The 22,536-nt window shown below is 36.9% G+C and overlaps 1 protein-coding gene across 4 annotated transcripts in view; it reads right to left on the bottom strand.

Moving 5' to 3' along the window:
- The window catches only part of SIPA1L1 (signal induced proliferation associated 1 like 1), a 165,287-nt gene that overhangs the window by 79,019 nt on the left and 63,732 nt on the right, over positions 1–22,536 (bottom strand). For all 4 annotated transcript variants that reach the window (XM_026671102.2, XM_087951616.1, XM_087951614.1 and 1 more), the window contains one exon: positions 11,518–11,630. The gene's annotated coding sequence lies outside the window, so the exon portion shown is untranslated. The remainder of the gene's footprint in view (positions 1–11,517; positions 11,631–22,536) is intronic.

Here is a 22,536-nt window from a genome sequence, read left to right as displayed (position 1 = left end):
TGTTGTCTGGAATAAACAAGTAGTATTATTTATCTCTCCTGCAATCATTTAATGGAAAAGCAACAAAGGAGAAGCTCGTAAGCTGAACCCTGTCATCATTATTTTATTTATTTCAAATTAGTGGGGTTTGTACATTGTTTCAGGCACCTTTATAATATTAAAAGAAGTGCTCTTGCATTTGTACAGCTGAGATTATAATGAAATATACATTTGGCTTTCTAAATCATTCTGATATGAAACTATATCCCATTAAATACTTAAAGAGATGTTGGTTTTATATGTGACATGGATTTTAAAAAGCTGTCATTTTTATTTTACTTTTCTTGTTTTAAGGGCTCATGACTTAGGGATCATATATCAATTGAATGAAAGATGTGTCATATGTACATCTATCAGATATCATTAATCTGGATATATTCTTAATAATGGCCTTCAATATATGTTAAAAATGCAATACGAAACTACAGAATTACATCATTACTTCAGCCAGTTATTTTAACCCAAGATATGGTAAAGATTTTATTTTGATTGGTTTAGAAAGCATTTCTTCTTTTCCTATTGGCTCTTGGGTCAAATATTTGTCCTACAATTACATTTCAAAATACAGCAAGCTTACATGCAGCAATTTCACATGACCCATTAAGTATCTGTACAGTAAATAATAAAATAAATATTTATGTGCAGCTGTTTTGTTTTGTTCTTTTCTAATAGCTGACAATAATGCTACAGTTTTCTAAAAGTATTAATATTTTGATACACAAGGATAGGTTGCTACAGAATTTATTACTAAATGTACCACCTCACTATCACTCCTGGGGTGGAGGTGGGGGGGAGAGCAGATTCCCAATCCCTTTCTTAACAATGTTTGCTCTATCGGGTCCCCAGGAGCAAGATTCAAAGTCCAACAGAGATGAAAGGGACCAGAAATTTGAATTAAGGCTTGGATTTGTAGTTATGCTCTGAGAGAGCTCAGACACATCCAGCTCTGACAAGGGACTGAGTCGAAAGCTGGGTAACCATGGCAACAGAGGCGGGTCTAAACAGCTTGGCAGACTCAGTCCCAAGATGAAGGAGGTGGAGTTTTCCCTGTCCTGGACTCTCGCAGCAGAATAATGGAGAATATGTTATTGTTCTAGCAACTTTTATTACTTTTATAAAATTCAAACTTTTAAAAAACATAATTGACATCTATACATTTTAAGGATACATAAGAAAGAAATCCACTCAAATACAGGTAGTTCTTGATTTATGACCACAATTGAGCCCAAAATTTCGTTAAGTGAATTTTGTGCCATTTTGCAACCTTTCATATGTTAGTTGTTAAGTGAATCACTGCCGTTGATAAGTCAGTAACATGGCTGTTAAGTGAATCTAGCTTCCACTTCGACTTTGCTTTTCAGAAAGTCGCAAAAGGGGATGATCACATGACCCCAGGACACTGTGACTGTCATAAATACGAGCTAGTTGCCAAGCATCTGAATTTAGATCATATGATCATAGGGATTCTGCAAAGGTCATAACTGTGAAAAACGGTCATAAAATCACTTTTTTCAGTGCCCTTGTAAATTTGAATGATCATTAAATGAACTGTTGTAAATCGAGAATTATCTGTAGATACATAATTTACTAACTTATAGTTCAAAATATTTCTTGGCTCAATCATTTTCTTTAAAAAATTGCGTACAAAAGTCTCGTTTCAGAGAAAATTTATTAGAAGAGGTATACAGAATGCATAAATTCAATGTGAAAAGAAATGCAGATTTCTTTGGCACAGACTATACAGATGCAGAACTTATTTAGTAAATGTGACACCAGTTAGAATATCCTATCAATCTTCTGTTCCCCCAGGAAAAATAATAAACTGCTCATTAGAAATGGGCAGAGAATGTTCTTCCTCATCCTGGAAGGAAAAAAAAAAGGGTTTTCATTTTACAGAAATTTGCCCTTAATGTATTTGTTAAATTTGCTGTTAATGTTAGTTGTTTTTCATTAATATAGTTTCAAAGGCATCATCTTTGAGTCAGCGTTTTGCGCCTGTAGATAGAAAAATCTGTATGAAATATCTCTCTTAGGACTTATGAATGCCACACAATTAAAAGTATATTATTGTGTTTTTTTTTTGCCCAGATTTCAATGCAGGTTTGGAGAGGCAATTATGAAAATGTTCTTGTTCACATTTAAAACATGGTTGTGTGAATAGATATTGGACTTTTATGCATTATTAAGCTTTTTGTGAGCCTTTAATTTGGTACTTACCACAAAAATAGAAATAGAAATGGAAACAGTGCTATAGTTAAAACATATACTCCTGATCAAATACAAGACTTCCTTCCAAATGGAAGTACTCAGCACTATAACCTAAAACATTTAATTTTCTGTTTTGTTCAAAGGCCCAGAAGTGAACAACAAAATAGCAGATGGGATAAGTACTAACAGGCTCATGTAAATGATATTTTGCAGATTAATGAATCAATTGGAATGTACTAAAAACCCAGATGGCTTTTAATCTACTAGAAATATCCATTAGTCAACTTAGTGCTATTTTAAAAAGTAGAAGAGAAAATAAAAATGTCACAAGCCTCAAATCTAGGAGCAACTGAGAACCCTAAATTGACAAATATATATTAAATATGATGGGCTGCATTCCTCTGGTTTCCTTTTAATTTAATGCTCACTTCCATTTGTAATACAGATGACATTTGTCTCAAAAACTAAATAAATTAATATTGCTCTAATCTAAGGGATACAAATGAATTCTTTTGATTACAGGAAATGGTATCTAATCAAAAACTAATAACCTAAAATGGAATTAATATTCTATTTTCAAAGTTACACCTATTCTAATAGCTTTACTTTTATGTATGTACACACTATACACAAGAATAATTTCAGAAATATATCTTTCAAAACGACAAGCATATTAGACTGACTTTGGGTTTCTTCTAACCACACAATAAGAAGTTTCCCTATAAACCATTTCATGGCATAGATAGAGTCTGGCTACCTGAGGGGCTATCTGTCTTTTGTAGTTTCTGCCATTCAGTAACAATTAGCTAGAGTTGACATGCTTGAGTTCCATTAATTAAACAGTGTCATCTAAATAGGCCCAGGAAAGAAGTCTTCTTTGTTGCAGTGCTGTCTCTCTGGAATAAGCATCCCAACTATTAATGACATAGTGATCTGATTTAAACAGGTCCTAAAAACTGCCAGGCTTTGGGCCAGGGTCTGTGAAGTCTCCTTTGGTAATATTTTTGTTCAGGTTATGTGTTTGTTTAAATGCTCTTTCCTTTTTTTAAAACTATAATTTTATTGAATTTTTTTAAAAAGAAGAGTAAAATGTAATGCAAATTAAAATATAGCAAGAAGAAATAAGAACAAGGAAGAAATAAAAGAGAAATATAGAGAACTGGTCTAGACATCTCTGAGCAATATTATATGAAAATTCCTAAGAACTGGTATGTGCAATTTATAGGAATACAAATACAAATGGATATATATTAGGAAAACCTGACATGCAACAGGAATGCAATCATTTGCACAAGGAAAAACTTCACTGTGTATGAAAGCTTTTTAATCATTTTATTGTACTGCTTCCAAGAATTCAAAGGGGGGAGGGAGAGTCAAATAATTTTTTCAGACAATTCAAATGAATGCATAAACTATGTTGAAGCTTTAAAACTATGTAGGCTTTGGGTATATAGCATTTGTTTTTCTTATTTGTTAAAAAGAATACAGGACTGATGTTTAGCATATATACACACATATATTCCCCAACTGACAAGTCCCAAGCCAGTTAACTGGCAGCCAAGTAATGGAGAATGTTGCTTCCGTTCCTACCAACAGTAGTTGGAGCTTTTTATCCAGAACTGGCTTAAACCAATTCCTCACTTCCTAGCAGTTGTAGACTGTTTCCTAGAGTCAAATTATTCTTTTGATTTGGAATAATGTACATGTGCGCTGGACCATGTTATTTCATATGAACTGATGCAAGTATAACTAAGGGCACATTTCTTTGGGGAAATCCAGAAATCTTGGGGAAAAAACAACAATATTAGGTTGCCACATCCATATGAAGGGTAAAATGCAGTTAAATTTTGTAGAATATGTTTTACAGCATTTTTGGAAAATGTTTTTCCTATATCTTAATTTATAAGGTGCAGACCTATAAAATAACTATTAGAGCCAGGAAGTTAGCATTAAAACAAGCAGTACTTTGAACAAATATTGTTGCTAGCTCAGGCCACATCTGTAAGCAAGCCATTCAATTTCTGTAGGTAGAAATTTAATTTTTCCAAATATTTTCTTTTTGCCTCAGTTTCCTGACACACAACCTAACATTCTTTAACAAGCTCTTAGCAGAAAACATTCTGAAGAGCTATAACTCTCTCAGAAGAGGAAGTAAAGAAAATATCTACATAATCATCTGGATCATATAAATTGTACAGTACCAGGAAGTAGTTATATTGATACCTCACAGAAAAGTTCTTTGGCACCATTTTTCACTTTCATCAACATCTATTCCTTCAACTCCAAGCTTGCATGAGTCATTAACTAGATGTTTATCAAAATACAATTTTTGTGAAACCATTATGAAAGATAAAATGCATTTATGTTTTTTTATAAATAACATCTCATACACATTCTTTGAAGCAACATGTTAGATGAAAACTAAAGCGTTACTAGTATCCAATAACACTTAATCTGCCCAGAACAATTCTTTCCAGATGATAAATCTTCCCATACTCATGGGAAAGTTATTTTGACTTTTGTTTTAAAATTATGAGTCATTCTTAGTTTTTATTAACAATAATTAAACTACACAAAGTAATATACTTTCACATCTAGACTTTTTTCCAATATTTCTCCATTTATAAATATCTGAATTTTTCTTATCAGTATGATAAACTGATACTTTTTCAGACAGATTTTTCCCTCATATATATTGAATTTTGTTGTAGTTTTATAGTATCCTATCAGATTACATAATCTTTGCAATTATGAGTCTAAAGCACTGGGAGAAATGATATTTTCAGAAGGCATAACAGGTCTTCATTCTTCTCAGGGACAATGAAACTACATTTTGAGATATCTAAATTTGAATTTCATCTAAACTTTATACTGCAAAACAAAACTCTGAAGGGCATTTTAAAAACAATTCCAGAATGTTTAATTTTATTTCCCGATTTCCCAATCTCAGTCATATTAAGCAGATACCGATATCTATTTGAAACTAAAGGACAAGTTAGCTCATTTCTTATTTAAACTATATCTTGGGGGGGGAGGGGTTTGGACAAACTCATTAATTATTTATTACATTCTGGTTTCACTTCTGTAATCAGTACTGACATTAAAAGTTTTAGGCAGCAAATAATTTCATTAATTCAAACTAAGATGGATAACTTATCAAGGACAGTTCCAACCTAGAACTAAGGAGAAATTTTTTGACAAGAAACTACTGATCAGTGGAATGGCTTACCTCCAGAAGTTGCGGGTGCTACATCAGTGGAAGTTTTTAAGAGCAGATTGGATAGCCATTTCTCTGGAATAGCATAGGGTCTCCTGCTTGAGCAGAAGATTGGACTAGAGGACCCCCAAGATCTCTTTCAACTTTGTTATTCTGTTATGTGTCTTTAAAAAGTTTTAGAATTTTTAAGAGTAGTTTTTAAAACGCTGCTGATTTTCATCTGAAATTTAGCCACAGTAATTTTCTATTTTTCTATTTTTCATGTTTTGAAAAATGAAAAAAAAAAAAAGATATATTCTACTTGCAATGGCATTCCCTAAACAGAATTAATATGAACTTTACTTTTCAGCCATTTCTCTTTTGCGCCTTTTTTTCCAATCCCATCTCCTCTATTTAAATGGGTATTAAATTTATATTTCCCCTTTCATTCAGGAACTCAAGCTGACAAAAATAGCCCACAAATTATTTTCCCTATGCTAACAGCCCTGTGGGATAGGTGCGATTGAGAGCGGCATGTACAAAGTTATCCAGTGGGCATCCAGCTATGGCTAAGGATCTCCCCAGTCTTAGTCCAATGTCTTAACTACTAACCATTCTATGTGCAATTTGTTCAGGAAGCTGCACAGGGAGGAAAGAATCAATAAAAAAGATGTTTTCTGCCACTACAATTCCTCTCTTGGATGAACAGCTTTCCACAAATGGAAGGAACTTCTATTGAAGTTAAAGCCTGGATCCAAGCTATTTTTTAACAAAAGTTTATCGTTTAAAAATCGGCAAATTTTGTAGCTATTCTAAGCATAATTTAATTTCTTAATTTTTTGCATTTTAAGTTGCATTGTATTGTAGATGTTTGCTGTAAGAGTAAATATTATTATAATATATGTAAATAACATGTTTACACAATATAAATGTATCTTGCTCTATAGATAGGTCTTTCAAATATGGTATGGAGTCTCCAGAACAAATTGCAAGGTGTACAGGAGAGATAACTAAATCTGCAGTTGTTTTATACAATCAATATTACAATCTATGACTAGTTCTATTAAAAAGCAATATAAAATTTAAATAAACATACTAAATGAATCCCTTCTACAGTGAGATGGACAGCATGCAAATTAAATAAATAAATATTATAAATATATACTCCAATGTTAACATTTCCCTTACCTTTTTAACCTTCTTTTCTAGTTACTCAAACTCTGCTTGTTTTGTATATTTAAACATTTTACATTTTTATGAACCCTTTTTATGTTTCAAGTCACTGAAAAAACTTAGCAATGCTATCTGAGATAATTAGGTATTGATATGAAAGCAACAGAAAAATATAAAACTGCCTTAATAAAATAAAATCCAACTTCTGACAAATTTCATTAGCAAGAAGACAGTACATAGTAATAGTAACATTCTAATAAAGAGAGGAGAATATTGTTAATGAACCATTGTACACTGTTTTGCTGTCATTACGTTAACTGAGTTATTAACTGAATTAGTTGCAATCCAATCCACTGTACTGCCTAGGCTAACAGTGGTTCTCAACCTGTGGTCCATGGACCATTGGGGGGCCGTGTTGCCACCACAGAGGATCCACAAAGGCTTGAAGAAATGTTATGATTAAATCTTGATTTAAATCTTGGTGGGCTGCCACAAAAGGTATTTAAATGGGGTCTATGGTAAAGAAAAGATTGGGAACCACTGGACCACAGGATTAAGTGACCTCTCTTCCTGGCAGCAATTCTAGAAGATTCCCAAATATGCTCTAGGATCCTGGGAGACATAGGAACGGAAGCTTAATAAACTGTGATTGCTTAATATTCAACTGACTTTATTTCATCTTCTATATTTTGCCTTGTTCTATGTATCATTTATTATACAAGGTAAACATTCTTGTCTTTTCAAATTAAGAGCTATCTTGTTTTCCTTTGTAATGATTTTAAAAAGAAACTTGTCTATGAAACAGTATTCTAAATTCTTCACTAATCTTTTCCAGTATTCCTCACCTCTTTCCTCATATTTTTGATGGTTTTTAATTCTCTTTTCTTGAGTTCTTCATGATCTATTACTTTATTGTAAAACTTGAAAATGCCATCCTTCTATAGATTTGTTCTACAAGCTTCTGTCTTAATATAGGATTACTTTGTATAGAGCCTCAATAAGTACTATCTTTAAAATTTCGATGAATACAAAATAATGAAATTATTTTTAAATAATTAAGCTATTTCTGAAATACCTCTTTGAATCTTTTTAAAAATATATTACTTGCCTTCCATATTACCAGATTATCAGTTTCATTTATTCTAGTGCTTTGTTCCAGTTTAGTATTTAATTATTATAATTATTTAATCTAGGTGAGAATGATGAATATGGAAGACCCCACAGGCCTTTAGAAAGGCAATCAAGGCCTGGCTTTTTCCCTAGAAATTGTGTTATCATGAGTAGAGCCTCACGATATATGTTATAATATATTTTAGTACTCGCCAATTTATTATATTAGTTTGGCTTTAATATTATCCATTGTTTTCCTATATGTTTTCTGTTTCTTGTTCATTTTTGTATGCTACTTAGAGTTATAAGGTTTCAGTATGGCAGCCATAAATAAAGAACTAACCAGCGAGATGCTGGGTGCCAAATTCTGAACAACCACTATCAATATATCCAGGAATGAGAAACAATGGTAATTCTAATCTGATATTTAATGGGTTTCATATTTTAAATCTATATCTCTGACAAAAATTATGCTCAGAACAATTTAATTATGTTTTTAAAATATTTAATTTTGCCTATTTTGCCTAGTTTTTTATCCTTTGAGTTAGAGTCTAGACTCAAACTTTATGAACTGAGACTAAAAATTAAAAGAAAAATGTTACTAGTTTACACAGACATTAGTTTAATAAAGATGTAGGATATTCCTACTTTATCTTAGAATTCTTTTTTACTTTTTCTATAAAAAAATGATATTTCAATTCATTTCCCTTTTTAAAAAAAATCAAAAGCTTTTATATTTTATTTCCAATACAAATACCCATGGATTAATGTCTCTACTCCTGAACTACTAATATTCATCTACTCATTACACAATATCCTAAATAGTTACTCTCTTATCCAGAAGCAAAAACTATTTACAAATAAACTAAGCCTTTTCTAGATTTAAACTAGCCCCGATATAATATTCAGTCATTATACATTTCAGGCTATGTGCACATAACACATTTGACATTGTCAATGCTATCCACTTTTTCCCGTATTAGCTGGATTATATCAGAAAACTAACAACATTTTCATTGTGTATTTTAAAATGTATATGCTTTTTTCCTGTCATTCTCTTTTTTGTTGTCATTTGGAAAGTGCCAGGAAAGGAAAAAAATGAAGGGACTAAGTTAAATACACATATAATTTGTAATTAATATCTCTATCTCATTTTAATGCACTGGTTGAAGCAAATCTCCATTTTAATACCTTATTTGAAATGAAATGAAAGCATAATGTATTTAATACAGATACTGCATCTAGTAAAATATTTAAACGCACCGTAGGAATAGGTCTGTATTGGACAATGAAAATTAAGATACAATTAGAACATGAAAAGTTAATGAACACTTTAACTTTTATATTATGTAGAGTACTGAAAGAATGGCATTTGTATAGAGGAAATGAAACAACTGAGCCCCAAATTTCTCTCTAACAGTGTCAATAATAATGCACAATTTGGATATCTTAAGCTGTAAATCTAGATGTATATTTTAAATATATATATACCTAGAACAACTACTCCCTTAATTGCTAGGCAAATTTATACTTCAACTTAAACAGGAAGACATATTTTCTAGGCAAACAAAAGAACAAAAGAAGACATAGAAACATGAAAACTTAGTGAACAGGAAGCAAGACAGGAAGCAAATAACCTATCAGAAATGCACGGGATGTGTTACAAGCTTGGATACCAGATACAAGCAGAAAGGAAGTTCTTTCTGTATGGGCTTTCATGGTCTGAAGAATGACTTAGAACAAACTATCACGAAAAAGGGGGGAGAATTAACCATTAAATCTATATGGCTAAGGATGACTGACAATGTTGCTCAACACACCTTACAGAGATGAGGCTAGAGGAGGATGAAGTGGTGACGAATGTAGGAAGTCACGTCCTCACCAACCCCTGACAAAAAGACTTTATTTTCTTGTCTCTTCGCACCATTCATAACTGCTATTTGAAATATATTTGAGTGCCGGTGGAAAAAAGAATTTATTAGTACAGATTTAGAAAGACCTAATTAAAATATATGCTCATACGTATTGTTACACACACTAAAGTGGGCTTCTATATAAATGAGAGGCACATGAACAATATTTTTCACTAACCCTGAGGATATACTCAGGATAAGAACGTATTTCCCTTGCAGTGAGATCTTACGCTGATAACAGAAATACAAACTGAATGAAAGCATGACAAAAGGAAACAAAACCTGTACAGGTGGCTCTTGAGTTACAACAGCAGAAAGGAAGAGGATTGCTATTGCTAAGTGATGACGTCAAAAAGTACAAAGTCCTGTGACCGCATCGCTTGGCAATCCAAGGAGTCCTGGTTGATGTTATAATCTCAAGACACATGAGTTGTTAAATCCCAAGTAAAGACTGTGGAATTACTGTTGGGGGTTGGGGAGGCCCTGGGAGGGCTGACACAGGCTGTATATAAGTTGGGGAGTAGGATGCTGTAGGCATGGGTACATGCAAGTACAGGGAGGTCTAAGGAAGGAGGGCAGAGGGTGCATGCATACAAGACCAGGGAAGACCAGAGAAGGAGGACACAGTGTAGTAAACAGGGGAGGGACTTTTCAAGCCACAAATTTCAAAATTGTCATTGGAGTAGGAAGTTGAATCTAAAATTTTCTTTTGGAGAATAAGTGGGGCTTAATATATCACACAAGGGGTTGCACTGGCTAACACTGTTCCTTTGAAGCTGCCTTTGTTAAAGAATCAGAAGATTTTCAATTTGTTCCTTATTTGCTGGGTATTTTAAAAAGTAATCTGACATTTGAGTAAATAATTAAATTAACCATTATTTATTTGTTTGTTTTTGTCACTCTTTTATACTATGACCTACTATGTCAGGTGCAAACAATACATTAAAGATTTACAAAATATAAAGATTACTTAATTTACAAAATACTAAAAGAAAAAAAAGAACATTCCACTATTGCTCATACAAGTCGCATTAGATTGGAACAATCAAATGACAGATTAGTACTTTATGAATATATAGTCACCCTGGACAAGGAGAACAATCAAAATAACAAGAATTAAAAGCTAAAATAACATGACTTAATAATTTTTAACTAATCTGAAGCAGTCTAACTTTATGGTCAATCATGCAAATTCCTTTAAAACCTATGATGAGAGAAATCAGAATTTCAGGTGTGGCAGAATGCTATATGAAGACCTATAAACAGTTTCCGAAGTAAAGTTAGCAATTCACTTTTTTTGGGGGGGGACGACGACTACTAATGGTTGTCAGCAATTGTATTGTTGGGGAGGCTTTACAGTTGCATAAAAAGAATCAGAGACCACATACACACACACACAAATATATATAAATATAAATATAAAACAAATAAGGCCTGCCCCAAATACCACCCAAAGTCTGACAGGGCCTCAGCTGGTATAAAGGGACACAGGAAAAATATCCAAGGGCTTTGCTAATTCCCTAAAAATTAAGGCAAAATTGGAAACAATCCAGAACAGTCTCTGAAGAAATGTAAAACTAGTACAAAATAATTTCTTACCCTGCCCTTGTGTGCTACATATAGTCAAATGTTGCATGAACAATCGTATTTATAAATCATTTTGAAACTGGGACAATTCATGTTGTTCATAGTCTAATGAAAAGAAGGGAGACATGATAGCAGTATTCCAATATCTCAGGGGCTGCCACAAAGAAGAGGGAGTCAAGCTATTCTCCAAAACACCTGAGGGCAGGACAAGAAGCAATGGATGGAAACTAATCAAGGAGAGAAGCAACTTAGAACTAGAACAGTTAACAATTAACTTGGCAAGCAACTTACCCCATTCAACTGCAGAGGACCTTCAAGAAGATTCACCCTTTCTCTTCAGTTCTGAACACTGTCCAAAGAAAATGCTGATATGCTCAGGCAGGCAGGCTTAGCAATTTATGATTCTGAAAGAGAAAGTACAACAGCAGAATTTTAGGCCAATGCCTTCTGGTTTGCAGATGCAGAATTTTTTTAAAATCTACGGATGCAGAATGCTGACAATAGTAAGATCAGAAGTACAACTCTTTAATGACCGAATTCAATTATTAACACTGAAATAAAAAAAGAATCATTCTTATGCATCTGATAAAGATTTTAAAGATATTTGGATGCAGGGTCAATGAGGTGCCTAGTTCACTAACATTAATATGTTGATAACTTCTTGTTGTTTTAACCATTCAATCGTGTCTGACTCTTGGTGACTTTATAGGCAAGTGCTCTCCATGCTTTCCTGTCAAGCACAGCTTCTTTGAGATGTTGGATGTTCATCTTTGTATCAATTTTGATGTTATCAAGCCAGCAACTTCTTTGCTTGCCCCTTCTTTATTAAGAAGAACTTTATTGTCATTGTACAAGTACAACGAAACTGTGAATGCACCCCAGCAACTATTTGCAATACAATAAAACCAGAACACTTAAAGGTGAAGATAAGAAAAATAGAGTACCCGCGTCTCCATTTGCAATTAGAGAGTACAATATCACAAATATACACAAAATATACATCCAACACTGACTGTGACGCTTTGCCGAGAGTAATACACAAGAGATGGATTGTACTGCAATACGTTATTATACATCTGAATGAGGTATTGCGATTTCACATCTTTTCACATCTTAATAAGGTAGCGACTTTGTATTTATTTGCGGTTTGGATAGTCCAGGGAAAGAAACTATTTGTTAGTCTAGTGGTGTGGGATTTTATTGACCTAAAGCGCCGTCCAGACGGCAGCAGGTCAAAAAGATAATTGCCAGGGTGTGAGGGGTCTTCTATGATGGCCTTGATTCTGCTTTGGCAGCGGGACTTGGCTAAGTCTTCCAGGGGGGGCAGAGGGCAACCAATGATCTTTTGAGCTGTGTTTATCACCCTCTGTACAGTTTTCCTGTCCTCAGCTGCATACCACACACCCAGACAGTATGTCAGAGTGCTCTCCACAGAGGCTTTATAGAAAGCCAGCAACAGCTTCTTGTGTTTTTTGTTTTTCCTGAGAACCCGCAGGAAGTGCAGCCGCTGCTGAGCCTTCTTCACTATGGTCTTGGTGTTAGGGGACCAGGAGATATCAGCTGAAATATGGATGCCAAGGAATCTGATTGTAGGGACAGTTTCCACTTGTTCGCCGTTGATGATGAGTGGGGCGTGGTCCTGTCCATGTTTCCTGAAGTCCATAATCAGTTCTTTGGTTTTATGGACATTCAGTGACAGATTGTTCTGTGAACACCAGACAGACAAGTTCTCTACTTCTGCCCTATATGCCGTCTCATCCTCTCCGGAGATGAGACCAATCACGGTCATGTCGTCCGCAAACTTTATGATGGTGTTTGTTGCGTGGCTTGGTGAGCAGTCAAAGGTGTACAAGGCATATAGCAGGGGCTCAAGACATAACCCTGGGGGGAACCAATACTGAGTGTAATAGTGGAAGAAAGGTGGGGGCCAAGTCTATGGTCTGTCAAAAAGTTCTTAATCCAGGAGCACCTGGGGGTGGGGACCTGCAGATTATACAGTTTGGTTACTAGTATATCTGGGATGATAGTGTTAAATGCATAGCTGTAGTCCACAAAGAGCATCCTCACATAGCTCTGTTTGTTCTCCAGATGACTCAGCGCTCTATGAAGTGTGATGGCCACAGCATCCTCTGTAGATCGGTTTGCTCTATAAGCAAACTGATGTTGATCAAAGGAGGGCAGGAGGCAGTCTCTGATGTGCTGTGAAACTAGTTGCTTAAAAACCTTCATGATGGAGCTTGTTAACGCTATGGGCCTATAGTCATTGAGAGTGTTTATATTTGTTTTTTGGGAACACGGATGATGGCATTGTGGGATGATGGCATGTATTAAAGATAGATTGAACAGCTCTGTAAGTATTTCTGCCAACTGGTCAGCACACGCTTTAACTACTGCACCAGGAATGCCATCAGGCCCTGCAGCTTTCCTGGGATTTACTGCTCTCAAGTGTTTTTCTCACCTCATGCACCTGAAGAGAGAGAGGTGCAGCAACATAAAGACTTTGCACCCTTCTCTTACCGGAGGCTATATTGTGATCTTGACGGTGCAAGGTCTGGTCCGCTAGCTCCATTGTAGCATCAGGGGTTTGCGGGTGCAGCCAGGATTCTGTGACGATTAGTAGACAGCACTCACGAATTGTGTGATTGTGGGAGATCTGCAGCTGTAGTTCATCCACTTTGCTTACGAGGGATCTGGCGTTTGTGAGGAACATAGATGGTAATGGGGGTTTCTGCGGTCTCTTCCTCAATTGAGTTAGCAGACCCGCTCTGCATCCCTGCTTCTGTTTTCTCTCCCTATGCCGTCTTCTACATTTGTTTAATCTGAGAACAATCCAGGGAGCTCCGGAGATCTTGCTAGCTCCAATGGGATATTGTGGGATTCTGTATAAGCACAGGTGACTTCAGTTTTGAGTTGCTGTCCTATACTTATCAGGTCTTCTCAACAGTACGTTAGTCCGTTGCAGGATGGAGTAAAATGCAGGAACAAAAAGAAGTAGAAACACAAAAAGAAGAACAGTCGTCGGGAGCATTGAGCCGCTGTGACCATGTGCGCTGCCATCTTCTTGATCCATTAACCATTCCTAGAGTCACTGACTTCTCAAATGAATTTGCATACAAGGCATGGCCAAAGTAAATCAGACATATCTTGTGATCTGGTTTTAAATGTTTCAGCACCTCTCTGTTGGTTGTTCTGACTATCCATGGCATACACAATAATTTACACCAGCACATTTCAACGACGTCAATTCTTCTTCAATCAGCCATTCTTCAGTGTCCAACTCTCACATCCATAAATCATTACAGCAATAGCACTTAGACTTATATACCACTTCACAGTGCTTTACAGCCCCCTCTAAGTGGTTTACAGAGTCAGCATATTGTTGCCCCAACAATTTGGGTCTTCATTTTAACCTCCTGAGAAGGATAGAAGGCTGAGTCAACCTTGAGCCTGGTGAGATATGAACTGCCAAATTGCAGGCAGCCGGCAGTCAGGAGAAGTAGCCTGCAATACTGCACTCTAACCACTGTGCCACTATGGCCCATAGGAAGGGGAGACTATTGCTGTAACTAACTTGCTTTTTGTATTTATATCAGTATCTCTGCTTTTCCAGATAACATTGCAGTGCAGCCTAAGGTTGTCCTGTATTTGATTTCAAGAGTAGAACTGCCAGCGTGACTAATTTTTGATCCAAGGAAGATCAATTCTGAAATGAATTCAATTTCCTCTTTGTTGACTTTAAACTTTTCAGGTCCATATGCAGTTGTCATTATCGTTTTCCTGATATTAAGACTCAATCCTTTTTCACTTTCATCTTTGATTTTCCTGATCATTTTTTCCAGATCTTCCTTAATCCAACCATATGGGACTGGAATATGGTTGCTTCATCAATCATATTCCAGTCCCAAGTCTGAATAAATGGGGAGGGTTAGGGAAAGCAATAGTGAACTACTCTGAAAAATTTTTTTTGCCAGAACACTTTATAGCAATAATATTGATAATACCCCAATACATATTTTGACTTCAGCTGGGTAGGAATGCAGTAACCATCTTGACTCAGTGCCTGGAAGCTGTGAGGGACTGGATGGTGAAACATGCTAAGATTTCCTTAGTAGGATAGAATGGCTGTTTATTCTGCAGTCTTCTAAATTTATAGGACAACTCCATATTTAGTCTGGATGGCGGTAAATGCCCTCTAGAAGGAGCTTGACCACACTGGTGGGATTCTTTTGGACTTGTAGTGGAGGTGAAGGCCATGGACAGGAGACCTTTTGCCAGTCTCAACTGTATGTCATTTTCAGCTCTTGGAATGAGAGACACTTGCAATTGTCATACATCTATTACCTTAAACTTCAATTAATACAATTTGCTCTGTATGAAACTGTCCTTGAAAACTACACAGGTAACTTACCACCACAATAAGCCCCCCAAATTTTTGTTGCTGAGCAAAACATTTGTCAAATGAATTTTGTCCCATTTTACCTTTGCCACTACAGTTGTTAAATGAATCACAGCAGCTGTTAAGTTAGTGACATAGTTGTTAAATGAATCTGGTTTCCCCCATTCCCCATTCTTCATTTTGTTTGTCAGAAAGTCACAAAAGGTGATTGTACGGTCCTGGGACACTGCAACTATCATAAACATGAGTCAATTGCTAAGCATCCGAATTTTGATCTCATCACTATGATAGTAAGCTTGAAAAATGGGCATAGCCCACTTTTTTCAGTGCCGCTGTAACTTTTAAGTCACTAAATGAACTGTTGTAAGTTGAGGACTATCTGTAATTGCTGCAAAATGTAGCACCCTATCTCATAGATGATGGCCAGTACAGACAAGGTAAATGTTTGTTGCAGGCGTTTTACTGGCTATCAATTTGTTACAGGGCATAGTTCGAAATGCTGATTATTTATAAAGCTCTATGTCGATTGGGTCCAAGATATTTCAAGAACTTCTACTCCATGTATTATTTGCCTATCAAACATCAGAGAAGGCATGCTGCAGGGCATACTGAGATATGGATGGGGTAGGGATCTGAAAATGTGCTTTCTTTGTAATGGCCTCCACTCTCTGGAATATTATACCTCTGAAGTTAATATTTTCAGTAACATTCAGAAGCTCCCTTTTTGTTTCATGAGAGTAATTTTAAAATTGTTGTTCTGCAGAACCTTTGGGAAACTAAACATATTATTTCAAAGATCTGAGTCAGTGGGTTTTTATGAGGGGGGTTGTGTTAATTTTCAGGAATGGAAGATGGATACTGACTATTGCATGTGGGCTTTATTTTTTGTTGTTTTTATTTTACTTTGGTTGTAGTAATTGTAAACTATTTTGAATCTCTAAATGAAGCAGCATAGACATTTTGTCCATAATAATAATCTTAAGGAAAAATGACAACATTGGAATTTGTATAGCCAATAAAACAGATGTTGCACCAACTGAATCTTAGATAGTCTGTGTGATCTCCAGACCAAGGCCATGACATAATCTGCTCCATGTATACGATATATATTCCTATATATATAAGCAAAGGGAGATTTGGACCCTGACTACAACATGATTTTCAAAGAGGAGACTGCAGGTGAACTGGAAAACAAAATGGGAGAGATGAGCTCACTCAGTGAGCTGCTGGTTGAGGCCATTAAAACATTTCAGACATCAGAGAACATTGCAACTAAGATAGTCTTGACATCATTACCACAAACAATTATTCTAGCTATGATGTTCAGGTTTTGATCAACATCAAACGCACTGGAAAAAGATTCTCCACCATACACAAAAGAGTTTTCTAGGGAATACTGGCCACAGTATATATCGACAATACCAAATTATCCCAATTACAATGTGAGATGCTGTAACAGAAGCAAGATGGTTGTAATGTTTCCCAACTGGAAAAACTGGCAAAGCTAGGAATGCTCTGAACAGTTGGGCCAAGATGAAGATTTAGATGAATTGTGATACTGTTGTGACACTGTTGTGACAAAGAATATAGAAGTTATGAATACAGGTAGTACTTCTAATGAACTGCATCTTAAGAGAATATCATTCATTGCAAGAGTGAAATTTTGTAAGGTCTACTATGGCTAACCAGAGATTAAAGTATGTATCAATTTAAGCACAGGGAGTAAAATCTTCCAAGTCTTCCCTTCAGATACATTTAGTTTAGTCAATAAACTAAACATCAGATGCTGTTTCCTTATGAAATATTTTTTTTCTCGATGGATCTTCAATAACAGTAACAAAGAATTCATATTATCAATAGCTCTTTCCTGGTCAAAGACACAATATGAGCATAACTTAACTATATTCCTCTTTAGACAATGCAATTTTACGGTCACAATCCTGGCACTTTCAAAAGCGATCACCAAGGACACTTAAGCCTAGTTAGCCCCAACAAATAAAGTCTGTAGACCAATAAGAGTTCTTACTGCTATCTCTGCAGTGATCAGAACTTTAAGATATGGCAAGAACCCAACTGTTTTGTATCCCATGATTGGTAAAACTCTATCAAAGTCCTTAATCTATGATCGTGACAGATAGCTACTATGCAGAGAAACCAAAGGTGCAAATTACAAATATTATTGTATTTATGGAATTAGTACACTATGACATTATAACAGATTCTGGATTTTGTAAATGGACAGTAGCTTAATTTAACTTGATAAACATTTGGCTGCTGGACAGAATGTAGAAAATCTGAAGCAAAAATTCTGAAATATTATCTTGGATGACATTTTTGGCAAAAGTCTTATGGGAGGAATAATAAGTCTGCTTATCTTTTCACAAGCTTATGATAATATATATGTCTGCATCAGATACTTTAAAATTGGTTTCTTTTCTTTACTCAGAGCTTCACATTATAATTCTTCAGGTAAAACTGAAATGCATCATAATTCTGCACACAGCTTCTCTATTTCCTTTTTCATTAATTTTAAATTACAGATCTGCTGTGCAAAAAAGGTTTAAATTTCTGGCAAAGTTCAAGTATGACATGGAAGACCGCCTACACTGCAGAGGAAGCAATACAAACTACTAGCAGAACTGGATAAAAAACATAGTACTGTAGGAGGAGAGGGAGGCAAAAAGAAAGAAAACTGATCTCTATTATAGCTCCTCTCATTCCCTGATGAAACAGATTTGGCAAGCTTGGATAATGGATTTTGCCTAGAAACAAAAGTACTACATTTAAATCTAAATAAAAATCCTATGCAGGATACTCCAAAAAATGCCTTTGAAACCTGATGGCAAGTGGACGTTGGTATAATTACCTGAGAACACCCTTTCTATCTATGCTTCAAGAGAGTCTAGGATGGGTATGACTCTTCCCTCTGATGTCATAGAGATGAGTCTGTCACTATATAAAAAGCCAGCCCCTAGCTGGCTCCCCCGCTTTTAGGCGAAGATGCGTGACAGACGTAAGGTGCCTCTGGAAGATAAATCACAACAATTAATTTACCCCTCCCCCACCAGGACCAGACGCCTAAGGGTGGGGCTGGACTTCTTGCAGCGTAGATAGAAAGGGCATTCTCAGGTAATTATACCAATGCCCATTCTCATCCACGCTGCAACGAGAATCCAGGATGGGACATATCAAAGCATGCATGTCCACGGGAGGGTCATCACCTGGTCCACTCACTCCAACTGTGGGACAACCTTCTGTGGTACCCTTCGTCCAAATGCTATAAACGGCAAAGGAGACACCCAGCTAGCCACCCTGCAGATTTCTTCAAGCGACGCCTGGGTATTCCAGGCAGCGGAAGAAGCCATACTTCTAGTGGAGTGGGCTGTAACGTTCTTCAGTACCAGCAGGGACAAAGTCTGGTGGGCCTTGGAGATACATGTTCTAATCCATCTACCAAAGGTAGGTGAGGAAGCCTTGCTCCCAAGGAAGAAGGTTGGAAAGAGACAAACATGGCTTTGGATTTCCTAAAGATTGCAGTACATTTGATGTAGATACAGAGAGGTCGCCTTATATCCAACATACGCCACTTGTGCTCCAAGTCATGGAGTGGCTTGAGGCAGAAATCTGGCAACACAATGTCTTGTGCCCGATGAAATCAATAATTCACTTTAGGGATGAACGTAGGGTCTAGCCTTAGAAACACCCTGTTCTCATGGAAAATACACAGGTCCTGTCTAACTGAGAGTGCTGCTAGCTCTGACACTCTCCTGGCCAAGTAATGGCCACTAGAAAAACCACCTTGATGGTCATAAATTGAAGAGACACAGATCTAAGAGGTTCAAGCAAGCTTCCTGTAAGGGCCTGCAACACTTTAGGGTGGTCCCATGTGGGATACCTATGAACCACCAGGGGGTGGAGATTAGAAGCCTCCTTCAAAAATCTGCGAACTGAAAGATAGTGGGATAAGGTCGAGTAATTTTCAGGGACAACACTGATGATAAGAGCTGCTACCTGATGGCAAAATGTGTTAGGTGATCTAGCCCATTTGAAGAAACATTAACACATCTGCAACAGATGCCGAAGAGGGGTCTCGGGCTGACCTAGAACACCAAGTACAGAAGACCTTCCAGGTAGCATCATATATGCGGGTAGTGAAAGGTTTACAGGAAGCCTAGATAGTCTCTATCACCCTGTCAGGGAGGTTGGAGTCCCTCAGAGATTGCTGCTCAAGCGCCAAACGGCTAAGCGAAACCACTGAGGGTCTGGGTGGAGTAAAGCTCCTTGATGGAGGGAGATCCTGTTGACCGGAATCCTCCATGGCTGGGCTACAGACAGATTCACCAGGTCAGCGAACAAGGGTCTCTTGAGCCAATGGGGCACCAGAAGTAGTAGCTCTGCCTTTTCCTCCAACATCTTCCAAATGACTGCCAGAATGATCGGAAGAGAGGGAAAGGCGTAGAGACCTGGAGGCTATTTGCTCCAAAGAGCGTTGGTCCCTTCTGCTCCCTGGGTCAGAAACCTGGTGAAGAATCTGCTTATCTGGGCGTTTTGAGGAGTCTCTTCGAAAGGGCCATTTACCGGTGGTCTGCTACTGCCTGCCTGCAGACTCAGGTTGTTGTTCCTGATGAGGAAGGAATGTTCTCTGGCCCCTAGAGAAATGAGTGGAAGACTCGGGATGGAACGAAGAAGATCGGTAGTACGGTGCAGGACAATACTCTGACTTCTTCCCCGCTGAGGAGAGAACCTTCTTCCCCACCGAGGAGAGAACCTTTCTCTTGTTCCTGGTTTCCACCAAGTATGGCTCCAGGGCATCGCCAAACAGCTGCCTGTTGCGTGGGCCAAATGAGCAGTGAAAGCTGTGAGGCCCTGGTAATGGCCGTTCCACAAAACAAAATGGCTGCCTGGCTCCCAAAATAGCCTCCTGCCACGTGCACTGGCCCTGGGACGGCCTGGTCACCTCCTCGCTCCCTAGGCTCTTACCAGGCCCCGAGTAATCAAACAGCCAAACGGAGACACAGTTGTGAAGCGGACCTCCGAAAATCAGCTGTGGAGTGGCCCGAAATCGGCTGTGAAGCTGCTACTCATCGCAGCTGAGAAACTGCATGGGAGGCACAGCCGAACGTTCCCTGTGACCGCAGCTTTTCCGACAGGCAGTGTCGATGCCTCAACACTGCGGGAGAGTGGATCCCCGCTCTCCTTATAGCACAGCTCAACCGGAACCCCGGGAGCAGTGTAGAAGCTGTTTTTGTGCTTCTGAAGATTTACTTGCTGTAAAATGCTCTAAACTCTTTAAACTCCTTTATACTTCTTCCAGGGGCAATAACCCCTAGGCACAAAGCTGAGTCAAAAGCTGGGGAGCCAGCTAGTGGCTGGCTTTTTATTTAGTGACAGACTCAGCTCTATGACATCAGAGGGAAGAGTCATACCCATCCTGGTCTCTCATCGCAGCGTGGATGAGAAATGACAGGTTTGCAGCAATCAATATTGAAGGTTTTTTTGAAGAATAAAAATGGAGACAAGGGCAAGAGACCTGTGAGAAACAAATCATTCCCATTTTCACACTTAACTCCAACGCCACCCAAAACATTTAACATGGATGAAAATGATAACACTAAAATTTAGCCACATGAAGGATGGGGTTTTTTGGGGGGGAGGAGGGAAAGACATGACATATTATGGATTCCCCTGCAACAGTATAGGCAGAATTAGAAGGTGATAGGGACACATTATATTTGGCTTTCTGAAGAATTTATTGGGATCATTTTAATGTATAACAGTTATTTTACTATCATATATTCAGAAGCAACGTCTGTAAAGTTTAGGATTCAGACTAAGCCTGTTTCTCCACTAACAGGTTCCTGACACCACTTATTGGCATCAATCAAATATTCTTGATATTTTTTATTTACCAAATTAACCTAATTTCCAAGACTGCAAGGAGCAGATTTACTTCAGTGACAGACATCATATCATTACACTAAGATGCCTGACATTAAACTATAAAAGTATTAACCTATATTTAAATATATAGGAATTAAATTATCGCAATCCCAAATATTACAATTCATATTATATAACTCAATCCATTGCTCAAAAGCTGCAATTTCCACAAATAATTTTACATGAAATATTTTCAAAAAGCAAACCATCTCCCCCACAATTTAAGCCCTAATCTTCCCTTCGGGGAATAAAGAAAGAGTTTAACCCATCAGGGGTTAAGAAAATAACATACAGTATGCTATTAATTTAAACTTGACTGTTTATACATCTCCCAATGGTTTGAATGTATTAGACTTCAACATTTTACAAGATTTAGCAGTGTTACACAATTCTGATATATGCAACAACAAATGCCTAGACTGATAACACTACTACTAGAATTCCAAGAATTTCATTTCCCCCTAAATTAATATTTGCACCATTAGTATCACAGTTTTAAGATAGTCCATTCCAAAAACCTCTTACATTCTGGCTTTTTGCAGAAATCATTCTCAATCTGTTATTAATGTAAGTCAGGGAAGTTCAGACATTTCCATTTAGACTAAGCTAAAGTAATTCATAAATCCAAAGATTGCTGTCCTACTTCTGTCAGTAATGTAATACAACAATTTAAGAGAGATTACTTTAGTGAAAATTATAACAAACCTAACGTTAACTACGAATTCTATTCTATTAGGAGTTTCTCTTTCTCCCTTACTACTGTATATGTACTGCTGGATAAACTGGTAAAAATATCCAACATCCAGGGAAGCTGCTAAAAGAATAAAGAGATTTTCTTGTTCTACATTGTTTTGAAGAACAATATTATTATGAAGATGTCTATTATGTAGCATGCATGCAAGCAAATAACCAAGGATTGGTTTCTTCAAATTTTATTACTTTTATTTTAAAAATTATATACTGAGTTACAGAGT

This window comes from Notechis scutatus, chromosome 1 (assembly GCF_049901735.1).
Source record: "Notechis scutatus isolate UNSWTSFEM ecotype Mainland chromosome 1, rNotScu1.2, whole genome shotgun sequence".
In the NCBI taxonomy this organism is placed as follows: domain Eukaryota; kingdom Metazoa; phylum Chordata; class Lepidosauria; order Squamata; family Elapidae; genus Notechis; species Notechis scutatus.
The sequence above is the reverse complement of the archived record's forward strand: the minus strand, read 5'-3'. Positions and strand labels throughout refer to the sequence as shown.